This window comes from Protopterus annectens, chromosome 4.part0, assembly GCF_019279795.1.
Source record: "Protopterus annectens isolate FY-2018-M chromosome 4.part0, PAN1.0, whole genome shotgun sequence".
Taxonomy (NCBI): Eukaryota; Metazoa; Chordata; order Ceratodontiformes; family Protopteridae; genus Protopterus; species Protopterus annectens.
The window spans coordinates 480,954,412-480,966,715 of NC_056733.1; the positions used below are offsets into that span (position 1 = coordinate 480,954,412).

Here is a 12,304-nt window from a genome sequence, read left to right on the forward strand (position 1 = left end):
TGACAGAACTAGCAAGAAACAGAGTACAAAGGATTAGTCCAGATAAAATCACTTTAGCTAGCAGATCTAGGAGACTGCCTCTGATGCCCTCCCTGTGGGAGGAGTAAAGACGACTTGTTGAAGTTTCAAGTAGTTTATTCAGTTAAGTAGATAGAGGGACGAGTGGTCTTGTTCTAAAAAATGCAGCATGAAGCATAGTATCACAAGCCCTTGTCCAGATCAAGATAAGCAGTGTGCACAGAGTGACCACTGTCCACAACATTTTCAAAAAAAGCTTACTGGATTCAGGAGGCAGGAGCTGTCCTTCCAAAAAAAATGGAGTCTGTTTCAGTTAAATTGCCCATGTCTGCATTGATGAATTCTGTTATGATGTGTTCCATGGCTTTGCATATATGGTTGGTAAAGCTGATGGATGTATAATTACCTGGATCTGTAGAGGGGCAACCCTTGTGTTGGACTGTGTAGCAAGCCATTGCAAATGAGAGTACACAGGTTAGTGGCTGTGAGGGAGGTTAGGGCCATAACTGCAAAAACTCTGATGATTTTGTGAATGTCAGTCTTCAACGGTCATCTCTAACCCTTCTGGGCAGTAGACCAGTTGACCACAGGAGGGCTGATGGTTTTCAGGCAGTGAGTAGAAAGACTGAATTTCATATACTGACATATTGGCTATGGAAGCATGTTTTCCATCAAACAACCCACCGCTAAATGTGGCATTTTTTTCTTTCTTTTCTTAAAATAGTTTGCAAAGAACATAAAACAAGTCCTCCTTACATTTTTATTTTGTAAAAGTATGTATTTTGTGCTTGTATGCTTGACTTTCCTTACCTAACCAGCAGGATATTGGCTTAGAGTATTTTTCTATTTTTTAACATGGTAGGCTTCAGTATGTTGTACAATGAGCATAGGTAAAAAAAAACAGACACAAAACCGTTACTGCTGAGAAATTGCAGTGTAAGTAAAAGAAAGCATGTACTGGGTGAGCCGTGGTTCATAATAAAGAAAAAAATGACACTGAGAAATTGGTCAAGATCATGGTAATTTTTATCCTGAGTATGGTACTCTGACAGCCAAATGTCTCCCCCATCTTCCATCCCATCCCCTCCCTCCCACTTGCTTGTCTCCTTGCCCCTATGATCACTTCAAGGACTCTAAGCATTTTGCTCAAAATGTATCGTGGAACAAATAATGGAGAAGTTTTCTATTTAACCTTCCTGACAAATTCATTTTTCCATTACTGTGCCAGTTCATTGAGGTTGTGGATGGTAGGCTGTTCCTATGATTCCATTACAAGAACTAAACCTTATAAAGCTATATCTTTGTCTGTAATGTACTTGGGCATTGCAGGATGAAGGCCTCTTAGAAGATTACTTTCCCATGAGAAAAGGGTTCACATCCATAGCAGTTACTGCCATTAAACAGATCTTTTCTCATTTCTCTTGCACATTGCTGCACAACTGCAGCCCGAATTCAAGAGCTGCACCTAATAAACTGCATTTAGTTCAGCAGCTACTAGTTTCAATATAGAATTTTATTAAATGTAGGTGTAAAGTTATGCAATATTTCTAGTTTGGCGATTTTATGGATTCTAAAACTATGTGTGTCATTTAGGCCAGTAAACTAGTAGAGACTGCAGTAACTGCCATTACATAGATATGAGATTTTAAGTCAATGCAGATCTCATTTTGTCTTTCTACAGTCCACTCCTAATTCATTTGACCATTTGCCTTTTAATTCAGTAGATACTTTGACCTGTCACAGTTGAAAAGACTAACCTGGATTTCAGGTCATCCATAGTCAAGTAGTTTACCATCAATACACAAGTCAGGTAATTTGTATCTGTGTAATTAAGCAGATATGTCTGTTTTGATGATGATTATTTTTACTGTGAAACATTTTCACAGCATTGCAGGAGATTAATGTTGTTATACTAGAACATAACTTAAACTTTTATAATATGTATTTCCTGAAAAAACACGGTAGTATAACAAACAGTAATGTCTTTCCTTGGTCACTGTTGCAGTATTAATGGCTTATGGGCAGTATCCTGCAAAGGATACCGTATTCTGGTCATCATACCAAAACTTAAGCACCCTCCTCTTGTGCTGTATGTTGTATACCTCTCAACTGTCCAGATTGCCACAGAATGTCCAGATTTTTGCCTCTTATTTTTGGTCTGTTCCTCATAAAATTTGTGTGTTTTCTGGCAAATCATTGAGCATTGGCCTAACTAATATTAAATAGCGACAGACATTTGAGTTTCAGACTTCATATCCTTCAGAAAATATATAATGTAAAATCTGTTGTTCTAGCAAATTTCTAAGTCTATAGGAGCAGTATTTAAAATCTGTCCCTGTTTTTGGGCCTTTGTCCCCCCCCCCCCATTATTTTTGGCTTTGTCCAGATTTCTTGTGCTGAGAAGTTGAGAGGTATGCATGTCTGTATGCCCAAAGTATGAGAATGCAGTGTGATAACAGGTGTTAAAATAAGTCAGAACTTTCTTGCTATCAGCCTGATCAGTGAGTCTTCACTTGTGCTTCAGTAAGTCAGTTGTATGGCCTCTGCCAGTTTTGATTGCTTTAGGTAGATAAGTATCATCTTTGAAGAACCTTCCTCTTTCCTTATATTTTGACAAGAAATTTGATTTTTTTTCATGTCAGGAAGGAAAAACAACAGGGAGGCAGATTTCATGCAGGGGGTATTCACACTAAATGCTTATTTTGCTTAGGATCCCTTCACAGTTATAAGGAGTGCACCATCTGTCAATTTTTGTTTCTAAAACTCTTAGGAAGCATTTATCTATTCTTAAAATTTATTTCAAAATTCTAAGACTTAAGGAGCTTGCGTGGATTAGGATGACCTATGAATCTTACCAGTTAGTCATCCCTCAGCTGTTGAGGAAGAAGCTTAAGAAGTCTAAACCTAAAGCTTTTGCTGACTGTTTGGCCCTGGATATCTCTATTGTGATTCTTGATGAACCCTCAGACCACCAAGGGGTATCCAGCTGTTCCTGCTGTCACAACCCCTTTCTGGGCAGTAGGTGCAGCTTCTTAGCATGTCCAGATCAAATGATCAGACAGACACTTTGACTGGGAAGGGGGAACTAGGGCTAATCATATTTGAAGGACCAGAAGCCATTCTTCAAATTTTAGTCTGGGAAGGAGTTCCAGGTACTCTGGTTGAGGTACTTCAGGTGTGGGATTCTCCCGGATTTCTTCATATGGCTGTTCCAAGGAAAATGAAGCAGGAGACTAAACATGCCTCAACTTCTACTCCAGTTGTTACCAGGGACCCACAGAAAGAGTGACTTAATTTTTCACAAAGGCTTTTAGGGCCGTTATGTCCGTTAAGCTCTCTCTTCTTCCTCTACTTATACTACTACCTCACTCATGAGAGAGAGAAAGAGAGAGAGAGAGAGAAAGAGAGAGATTCCTGTTCGGAGCAGGATGAGTCAAAATCTAAAGTTTCTTTGGCTTATTCTTCCCAGATCCCTTCCCCTGTTGTTTTTTTAATCTGAAGATGATGAGTCTCCTTACACTCTTTATAGGAACATTCCTTCAGGGGTGCTGTGCCTAACATGATACAGCATTTTCAGTGGAAAGGTAAGCAGGTGTCAGATGTTCAAAAGAGGTACTACGACCTCTTGTATATGGGAATCTCTAAACCTTCTGCCATACCTCCAGCATCTGAAACACTACAGGATACATCTGCCACAATTTCTTTAAATATTGAACCTCAGCCTCCAGCTCCCAAGAAATCGAAGATCTTGCATGGTTAACCAGTACTCAAAAATTTCTTGACAAAAAACCTTCTTTTCACCCTGCTGTAGTTTCTTCAGAATCTGACAAACCCACTAAGCTGCTGCCATCTTCAAACGTCGTGCCCAATGGTAAAGATAGCAGGGCTGTGGATAGGTACAGAAAGAAGGTGTATAGTTATGCAGCACTTTCCTTTTGTATCATATAACTACCAAACTCATATGATAAGTACCCAAACCCATATGAAATTATACCTTTTTTGTGTTTTGGGAGACATTAACAGGCAAACCTTACTCAGACAGTAAAACCTCTGTACTGTCCCTGTTGAATTCTGCCACCCAGGTTGCAAGATTAAATATGGTTATGATGCACATGCTGATCTTCCAGAGCTGTAACTACTAGTTCTGTGCCAAGGTGGTGGTCTTGGCGAAGATTAATCTCTGTCAGAGGATGTCAAGTCTACACTATTTGGATAAGAAGAATCTTTTTGCTCCGATGCAGCCAAAATTTTCAAACACTTGCAAGAAAGAGGTAAGATCCTGTCCCTAAATTCCAAAGGAATTACCCTTCTAAAGGTGGTCCCTTTTTTCATAGGGAACATAAATCCCAATAAAAGTGAAAAAGTTCTTAAAAATAAAAAATAAATTTTCAATACATACCAAAACAGGATTTTTTTTTTAGAGAGTTTCTTTTCAGACAAGTCTTCCAGTTTATAACTGGATCGGGTATCTACTCTCTTCTTCTCTTCTCTCCGACCTCAACCTCTCTCTCTCCCTTTCTACTCAGAAACTGGTAACTTCAGACAGATGGGTCATCAACATGAGAGAAGATGGTTACCAACTGCCTCCTCCTACCAACTCAGCTTTTGTACAAATGCCCCCAAACCAACATGTCTTGCCCTGTCTGGAAGAGTTGTTCCATCAGGTAGCTGTAAAATTAGTTCCTTTCCATAGGCAGACAAGTCCGTTTTATTTAAGACTCTTGTTACTTCCCAGGAAAGAGGACAACTGGTGGCTCATTCTACATTTGTCAGTCCTCAACACTACTCTAATAATCCCAAAATTCAAAATGCTGTTTTTACAAACTTCTTCAATTGATCCGTCCTCAGATCTTTTTGGTTACAGCAAACATAAATGCTGCAAATCTGTATATACCAGTACACTCAGAGCTCAGATAGTGTTTGAGATTTTGCACCTTACAACTTAATTTTCAATATTCTGCTTTGCCTTTTGGTCTTTGTACTACCCAAAGTGTATTCACAAATCCCCTAGCAGCACCCTTCATTGCTTTTTCTTTTTAAACACCTTTATTGAATTATCACTTGTGACACAGGCAAATTTACATTTATATAAAAGTAATCAAACTGTATTAACAACTTCACGTTTACAAAGATTATACTTCACATATATTGCTATATATCATGTAACCTAAGCAACTTTATATAAATTGAATTCAGTTCCTGCCCCCTTTTTTAAACAAGAAACTTTGTAAAGGTAATCATGCATTTATATAAATGAAAACAAACCACACTGACAAAAACCTAGTTGCAAGCATTTTACATCACAAACCATATTGACACACTCCCAGTTGCAAACATACATCACTTATAATCTACCCAGTCATTTTCAGTCAAACATTACATGGCTGATTTAAGTCCTGCCTTCTTTTAAACCCCATTCCATCTCTTTTTTCATATGTAGTTTGGCCCTACCATTTTCTAAAGATCTCAAATTCAGTTGTTTTATCTCTGTTACTATATTCACTAATTCTAGTATAGTTGGTTTAGATTTTGATTTCCATTTTCTAGTAATGCTTTTTTGGCAGCCACCATAATTAGACACAGCAAGGCCTTACTATGTCTAGGCAGTTCTGATTCTGTATTTTAGCTCAGAAAAATTATCTCCCTTGTCACAACAATCTGTCCACCCAGTATCTCTGACAGTGTATCCCGCAGGGAATCCTTAAAGTCTGCCAATTCACCTCACTCACAGAAAATGTGTTCCCAATTACCACTTTCTTCCCGTCACACGTCCAACATTTGCTGGCTACCTGTAGAAAAATTCTCTGAGTCTACTCGGGGTAAAAAATAATGTGTGTAAACATATCCAAGCAAAAAACGTAAATCTTCTAGATTTTGTTGCATATTTGGGAAACATATATATATATATATATATATATATATATATATATATATATATATATATATATATATATCCTCCCATTGTTTCTTTGTGAATTGTTTATCTAATCTCCCTTCCCTATCCTTTCTAGCCTCCTCTGATTGATTCTTATAGTTATCATGCAGTATTGTTCTAGAGTCTACTAAAAACTCTACCAGTGCTGCTCTTTCATTTTGACCCCTCCCCCCATTCTTTGCCTGTATTCTATCAGTTGCTGATAGGGAAGGCAATCTCTAACCTGTAGTCCAAATAGCTTCTTGACGTCTTGCCCATCTATCATCTTTCCCTCTCTAGTTAGTTGCTCCCAATACCTTGATTCCTTTGCCAGTTTTCTCCAATAAATTCCAGAATCTCCTTCCCCGTTCCTGTGTTGGCTTAGTTCTTAGGATACTTTCTGCTACTTTATAAATATAATGTTCTGTATGATTATTGTTATTCTTCTTAAAGGCCTGCATCCAAAATCCTACTCTCTTCTTGTTTCTTGAGATTCTCCCATTTCATCGTCATCCCTTTCCACTTTGAATTGTAGTTTAATGCTTGTGCCATGTATACAGTGGATATAAAAACTTTACACACCCCTGTTAAAATGTCAGGTTTTTGTGATATAAAAAATGAGACTACAGTAAATCATTTCAAAACTTTTCCCACCTTTAAAGTGACCTATAAACCTGTACAATTCAATTGAAAAATCTGTTAGGGGAAACAATATAAAAAAAAATGTACAATAAGCTGGTTGCACAAGTGTGCACACCTTTAAACTAATGCTTTGTTGAAGCACCTTTTGATTTAATTACAACATTCAGTTTTCTTGGGTAGGAGTCTGTCAGCATGGCACATCTTGACTTTGTAATATTTGCCTACTCTTTCTTGAAAAAGCACTCCAAATCTGTCATAATGCGAGGACATCTCTTGTGCACAGCCCTCTTCAGGTCACTCCACAGATTTTCTATTGGATTTAGGCCTGGACTCTGGCTGGTCCATTCCAAAATTTTCTTCTGGTGAAACCATTTTTTTTTTGCTGATTTGGATGTATGCTTGGGGTCATTGTTATGTTGAAAGGTGAAATTCCTCTTCATCTTCAGCCAAAAGTGACTGGTATTTGAAACTGTTCTTAATTCCCTCCACCTTGACTAAAGCCCCAGTTCCAGCTGAAGAAAAGCAACCCCAAAGCATGATACTGCCACCATCATGCTTCACCGTGGGAATGGTGTTCTTTTGGTGATGCGAACTGTTGTTTCTGCGCCAAACGTACCTTTTGAAATTGTGGCCAAAAAGTTCGACCTTGGTCTCATCAAATCATAATGCATTTTCCCACATTCCCACATGCTTTTGGGATACTTGATGTATTGTTATGCAAATTTTAGCCAGGCCTGGATGTTTTTCTGTGTAAGAAAAGGCTTCCGTCTTGCAACCCTACCCCATAGCCCAGACATATGAAGAATAAGGGAGATTGTTGTCACATGTAGTACACAACCAGTACTTGCCAGAAATTCCTGCAGCTCCTTCATTGTTGCTGTAGGTCTCTTGGCAGCCTCCCTGACCAGTTTTAGTCTCATCTTTTCATCAATTTTGGAGGGACATCCAGTTCTTCGCAACGTCACTGTTGTCCGATATTCTCTCCACTTTTTGATGACTGTTTTCACTGTGTTCCATAGTATATCCAATGCTGTGGAAATTTTTTGTACCCTTCTCCTGACTGATACCTTTCAACAATGGAGCATCAAACCCTTTGATGCTTTGTAAGCTATCTGCGAACCATGACTTTGCTGTAGCAGGCAACTGAGTAAATGTCAGGAAAATCCTACTGTGACAGCTGAACTTTATTTGGGGTTAATCAGAGTCTCTTTAATTGATGGCAGGTGTGTACTCAAGAAGACTGAATGCTGTAATTAAATCAAGTGGTGTTTCAACAAAGTATTAGTTTAAGGGTGTGCACACTTATGCAACTAGCTTATTGTACGTTTTTTATTTTTTATATTTTTCCCCTTACATATTTGTTTGTTTTTCAGTTGAATTGTACAGGTTATAGGTCCCATTAAAGGTGGGAAAAGTTTTGAAATGATTTATTGTGGTCTCATTTTTTATATCACAAAAACCTAGCATTTTAACAGGGGTGTATAAACTTTTTATATCCACTGTAGGAGCCTTAACTGTGTAGCTCTGAAATACCCTTTCAAATTGGGTAATTCTAGTCCTCCCTGTTCTACTGGAAGAATCAGCTTCTTCCACTTGACATAAAGTCCTTCAGCTCTTTATCCGCAATTTCCCCTCTGGTTGATAAAAATATGCCTGACGTGTATAAGTCTAATGGGACTAAAAACATTTTAACTGCTTGTATCTTACTATCCATGTAACATTTTCTCAGTTTTAGTATTATCTTTTGTTTAGTCTCTTCCCATATATCCTTAGCAGCCGCACCAGTATCAGCTTTAATCCATGCTACCTAAATACATCATTTTTATCATGCCCCCATAAATATGGATATTGCTGAACCAGTTCAGACTTGGGTACATTTATCTTCATTACTTTTGTATCCCAAAGCTGCGGTAGCGTTGTCGCCTCACAGTAAGACCTTGTCCTGTTTGGTTCTCAGCTAAAGTGTCTTCTGTGTGGAGACATGTGTGAATGGGCGTACCTTCGTTGAAGGTTGTGCGTCAGGGCTGGCAACTCTGCACGTAAAAAAAAAAAAAAATCTACTGCCAATCATTAGCTGACCGGAGTTCTGCTGTGGCGACCCCTAACTGGGAAAAGCCGAAAGATACAACAACAACAGCTTTTGTATCCCAAAAAGATTTGAAAATGTCTCAAAATGTTCCACGACACTGTAGTGTCTCTTTCTGGTTTTATCAGGTATAAAACGTAATCTCTAACAGAGATCGCTTTTGTTGACTACCATATCAATTATATCCTTGAATTTTTGAGTCCCTTATTTGCTTTGCCAATGGTTCTAAATATAATGCAAATAACATGGGAGAGAGGATACCCCTGTCTGGGTTCCTTTGCTCAAGCAGAAATTATCACAGAGGACCCCACCCACTTTAATTTTTGCCGCTGATCCATCATATATCCTCCTAATCAACCTTATTTTTTTTCAGGAACTGCAAATGCTTCCATTGTCCTGCTCATAAAGTCCCAGCTTACTCTGTCAAATGTTTTCTCTGAATTGACCCATCACCAACAATGCTAGTTTCTTATATTGTGCTTTCCCTCTAGATCATCAGTATTCTGTTAATGTTAAATGTTTGCCTCCCCCTCCATAAAACCACATTGATCCATATCTATCAATTTTGGCATTACTTATGTCATTGTTTTACCCATTATAGACATGAACACTTTATATTCATGGTTTAGTATTGAAAGGAGCTGTATGCAGCTGGATCTAATAGATCTTTACCCTTTTTAGGTATTATAGCTGACACCGGTTTCTTCCAGATGTTGGTACTTCTCTTCCTCTTTAAAATACTGTTAAACAAAACCTTCCAGATCTTTCAGTTTTTTTCTCTGCTAGCTTCCGGACTTCCACAGGAGTGCTGTCAGTTCCTGGGAACTTTCCTGTAGCTTGGTTTGGTCACAATTTTTATCTCATCTCCTCCTATCCTAACCATTAGTAATTGAGCCTCATATGCCTCTAACCTTGGCATATTTAATTCTTCCATAAACATTTCCAATTGTGTCTTTTATTGATTTCCATATTTCTGTGTTTTATACAGACTTTTATAGACTTTCCAAAATATTTCCAATATTTGTACAGGGTCTGTTGTTATCTTCCCTTGGTATAGGCTCCCCAAGTTTGTCGACAGCCATTTCTGCTTTCTGTTGCCTGAGTAGTCGTACTAAAAGTTTTTGGGCTGCAGTGTTATTAACAAAAAAAAGTTGCATAACAACAGTCTTTCTAAACTCGTGTATATTATCAGGGTAATCTCTTATTTTCTGTGTAGCATTCTGCATTTGATCCTCTTGTTATGTGAGATTCCCATTATTTTTCAGTACTTTAACATTTGTTAGTCCCGCTAAACAATTTTTGTTACTTCTTAACCATAGCTCCCCTGTCTTTTATTTCCACCCTATTTTTAAACTCCACTTTAATTTTATCCCACTGCTTAGCTATATTTTCAGAAGTAATTTGTATCCTCTGGAGTAACTCTTGAATAATCTCCACTACCCATTTCTTAAATTCCTCTCTTTTCAGCAGATAATTGGGAAGACGCCAGTGTCTCATTTTTATTTCATTACCCTGTATTTTTATTTTAGGTATTATTGGCGTGTACCCGTCATTGTTTTTTGTAGGCCTCAGGGTACACATATCTATACCTATCTAGATGACCTACTTCTCCAAACATTTTCAAGAGACAAACTTCTTTCAGACCTCATCTTTGCCATATTTGTTTTATTTGCCTAGATTTCACAATAAACTTGAAAAAGTAATTTTATCTTCCAAATCAGGATATGATGTTTCTAGGCTGCCATCTCAATACTGTTTTCCATGATGGCATTTCTTTCTTAAGACGAGATGCAATTCTTCATTGCATACTTCAACCTCTCTTTCCCTAGAGTTGATCTCTGATATTTTGAGAACACTAGGTACATGGCTTCAACTGTACAAATGATACCCTTTATCAGACATCAAATGAGGAAGAAGCAGTATTACATCATGTCCAGTTTGTTACAACACTGTCAACCCCTGAACTTCCCAATCCCCTCTTGCCCTTCTTCAAGAAGGAATTTCTTTGGTGGATCAGCCAGATAACACTCAGTCCAGAAGTGGCCTTTCTGGTTCCCATCCCTTGCCATGAACTGTACACAGATGCTTCAGACCTTGCATGGAGTGCATGTTCTTAAAGTCCAGGATGTTTTAATCAAAGTAGGACAGGAGAAATCACATAAATGTTCTTGTCAAGGTTAAGCATAGGTCTTTACATATTATTGTGTTACATTAATATTTTATATTTTTTACATTGTCTGTAAATTAACTATATTCTGAAATGTTTCCAGTCTTTTATCATAATCCATTCTTCTTGAAATCCATACATGTTTACAGCTCATCTGATAAACTTTAGACTCTTGTTAGTTTTTGTGTGTATTCAGAACTCGTATTCCGTTGTGTAGCTATTGATTTACTTTGTGTAAGATAGTTCTGTTTATTTTTCATCTTTGTTCATCTTGCATAAATACTTCTTATCCTTTTTATACAAAATGGCAGAGGTAATTAATGCTTTCTTTCAAATGTATCTTGCCATTCTTACCTCAAATAATCACACTATTTTTGTGCATTTAGGAAACTTGCAGTGAATCTGCTTCATTTTCTCCATGCCTTTATCAAGTTATCTTTTTTCTTTTTTGTTTGTATACTATTTTTGTGTAGATAATTACCTGTGCCATATTTTAATCTGTTGATTACATGTTTACTATTGTTTGCATTTACATACCATGTCTACTCTTGTATTTATTAGTGCTAAATTCTCATTAGTTACTCATCTTTAGGTGTGTTCTCATTACATTACTACTTATTTCTGTTAAGTCTTTGCATCTTAATCCTGCTTGTCTCTATTGATACATTTTCTTCTGTGCAGTAATTCTGTAAATTCCCATATTGTAATGTCCTTTTCGTCTTCCTTTTTATTGTTGCTGATTTCCAGCATTTTCATCATTCATTCCAAATCTTTTTCCTCTACACTTCTCTATTCATTATTAGTATCATTGTGTGTACATTTGCAGTTGCCAAATCCTTTGTTTGTCTTAATCCAATGAGACATTTTAAAAGCAGAATATATTTTGTGTATTGAGAAACATTTAATCCACCCTCCTGTTATTCGTGTTTTTTTTTTTTTTTTTTAACTGTTTTGTGCAGTTCTTGATCCATGTGTACCTTCTCCATAGTTTTTCTACTTTAAAATGTTTATTTTTTATGATATTGAGGGGTTGGTAGATGTCTAATCATATACATTAGTTAGGGTTGTAGCAGCCTGAAATGTCTTTATCATGCTTAAATGTTTGAAATTTCATCTTGTTGATGGGTCAGAACGGTTGATCTGGTCATCAGTTTTTGAGTTTTCAGTGGAAAATACATAATGTCCATCATATTGATCACTGCTGTAGTAGACTTAGTTGTATGGGTTATTATCCTGCCAAGGATATAACAACCAGCCAGCAAAGCTTCAGGGCACCTTCCATGTTCCCAAACTGCCAATCAGCTCAAGCTAAGCTGCATAAAAAGACAGGCTTGGGTGCCAAGCCCTTCAAAACTTTCTGCCCAAAGAGAGCACTCCTCTGCTGGCTTTTGAGGATAGATGATTGACTTGTGCTGTTACTTTGTTGGGCAGATTAAGTTTTCTTTGTTGAAAAAAAATTCCACGTTAAAAAGTAAAA

General features: G+C 37.4%; 1 protein-coding gene across 2 annotated transcripts in view; it reads left to right on the plus strand.

Annotated features, from left to right (window-relative positions):
* The window catches only part of SART3 (spliceosome associated factor 3, U4/U6 recycling protein), a 1,581,088-nt gene that overhangs the window by 893,993 nt on the left and 674,791 nt on the right, over positions 1-12,304 (plus strand). The gene's annotated exons all lie outside the window — the stretch shown is intronic.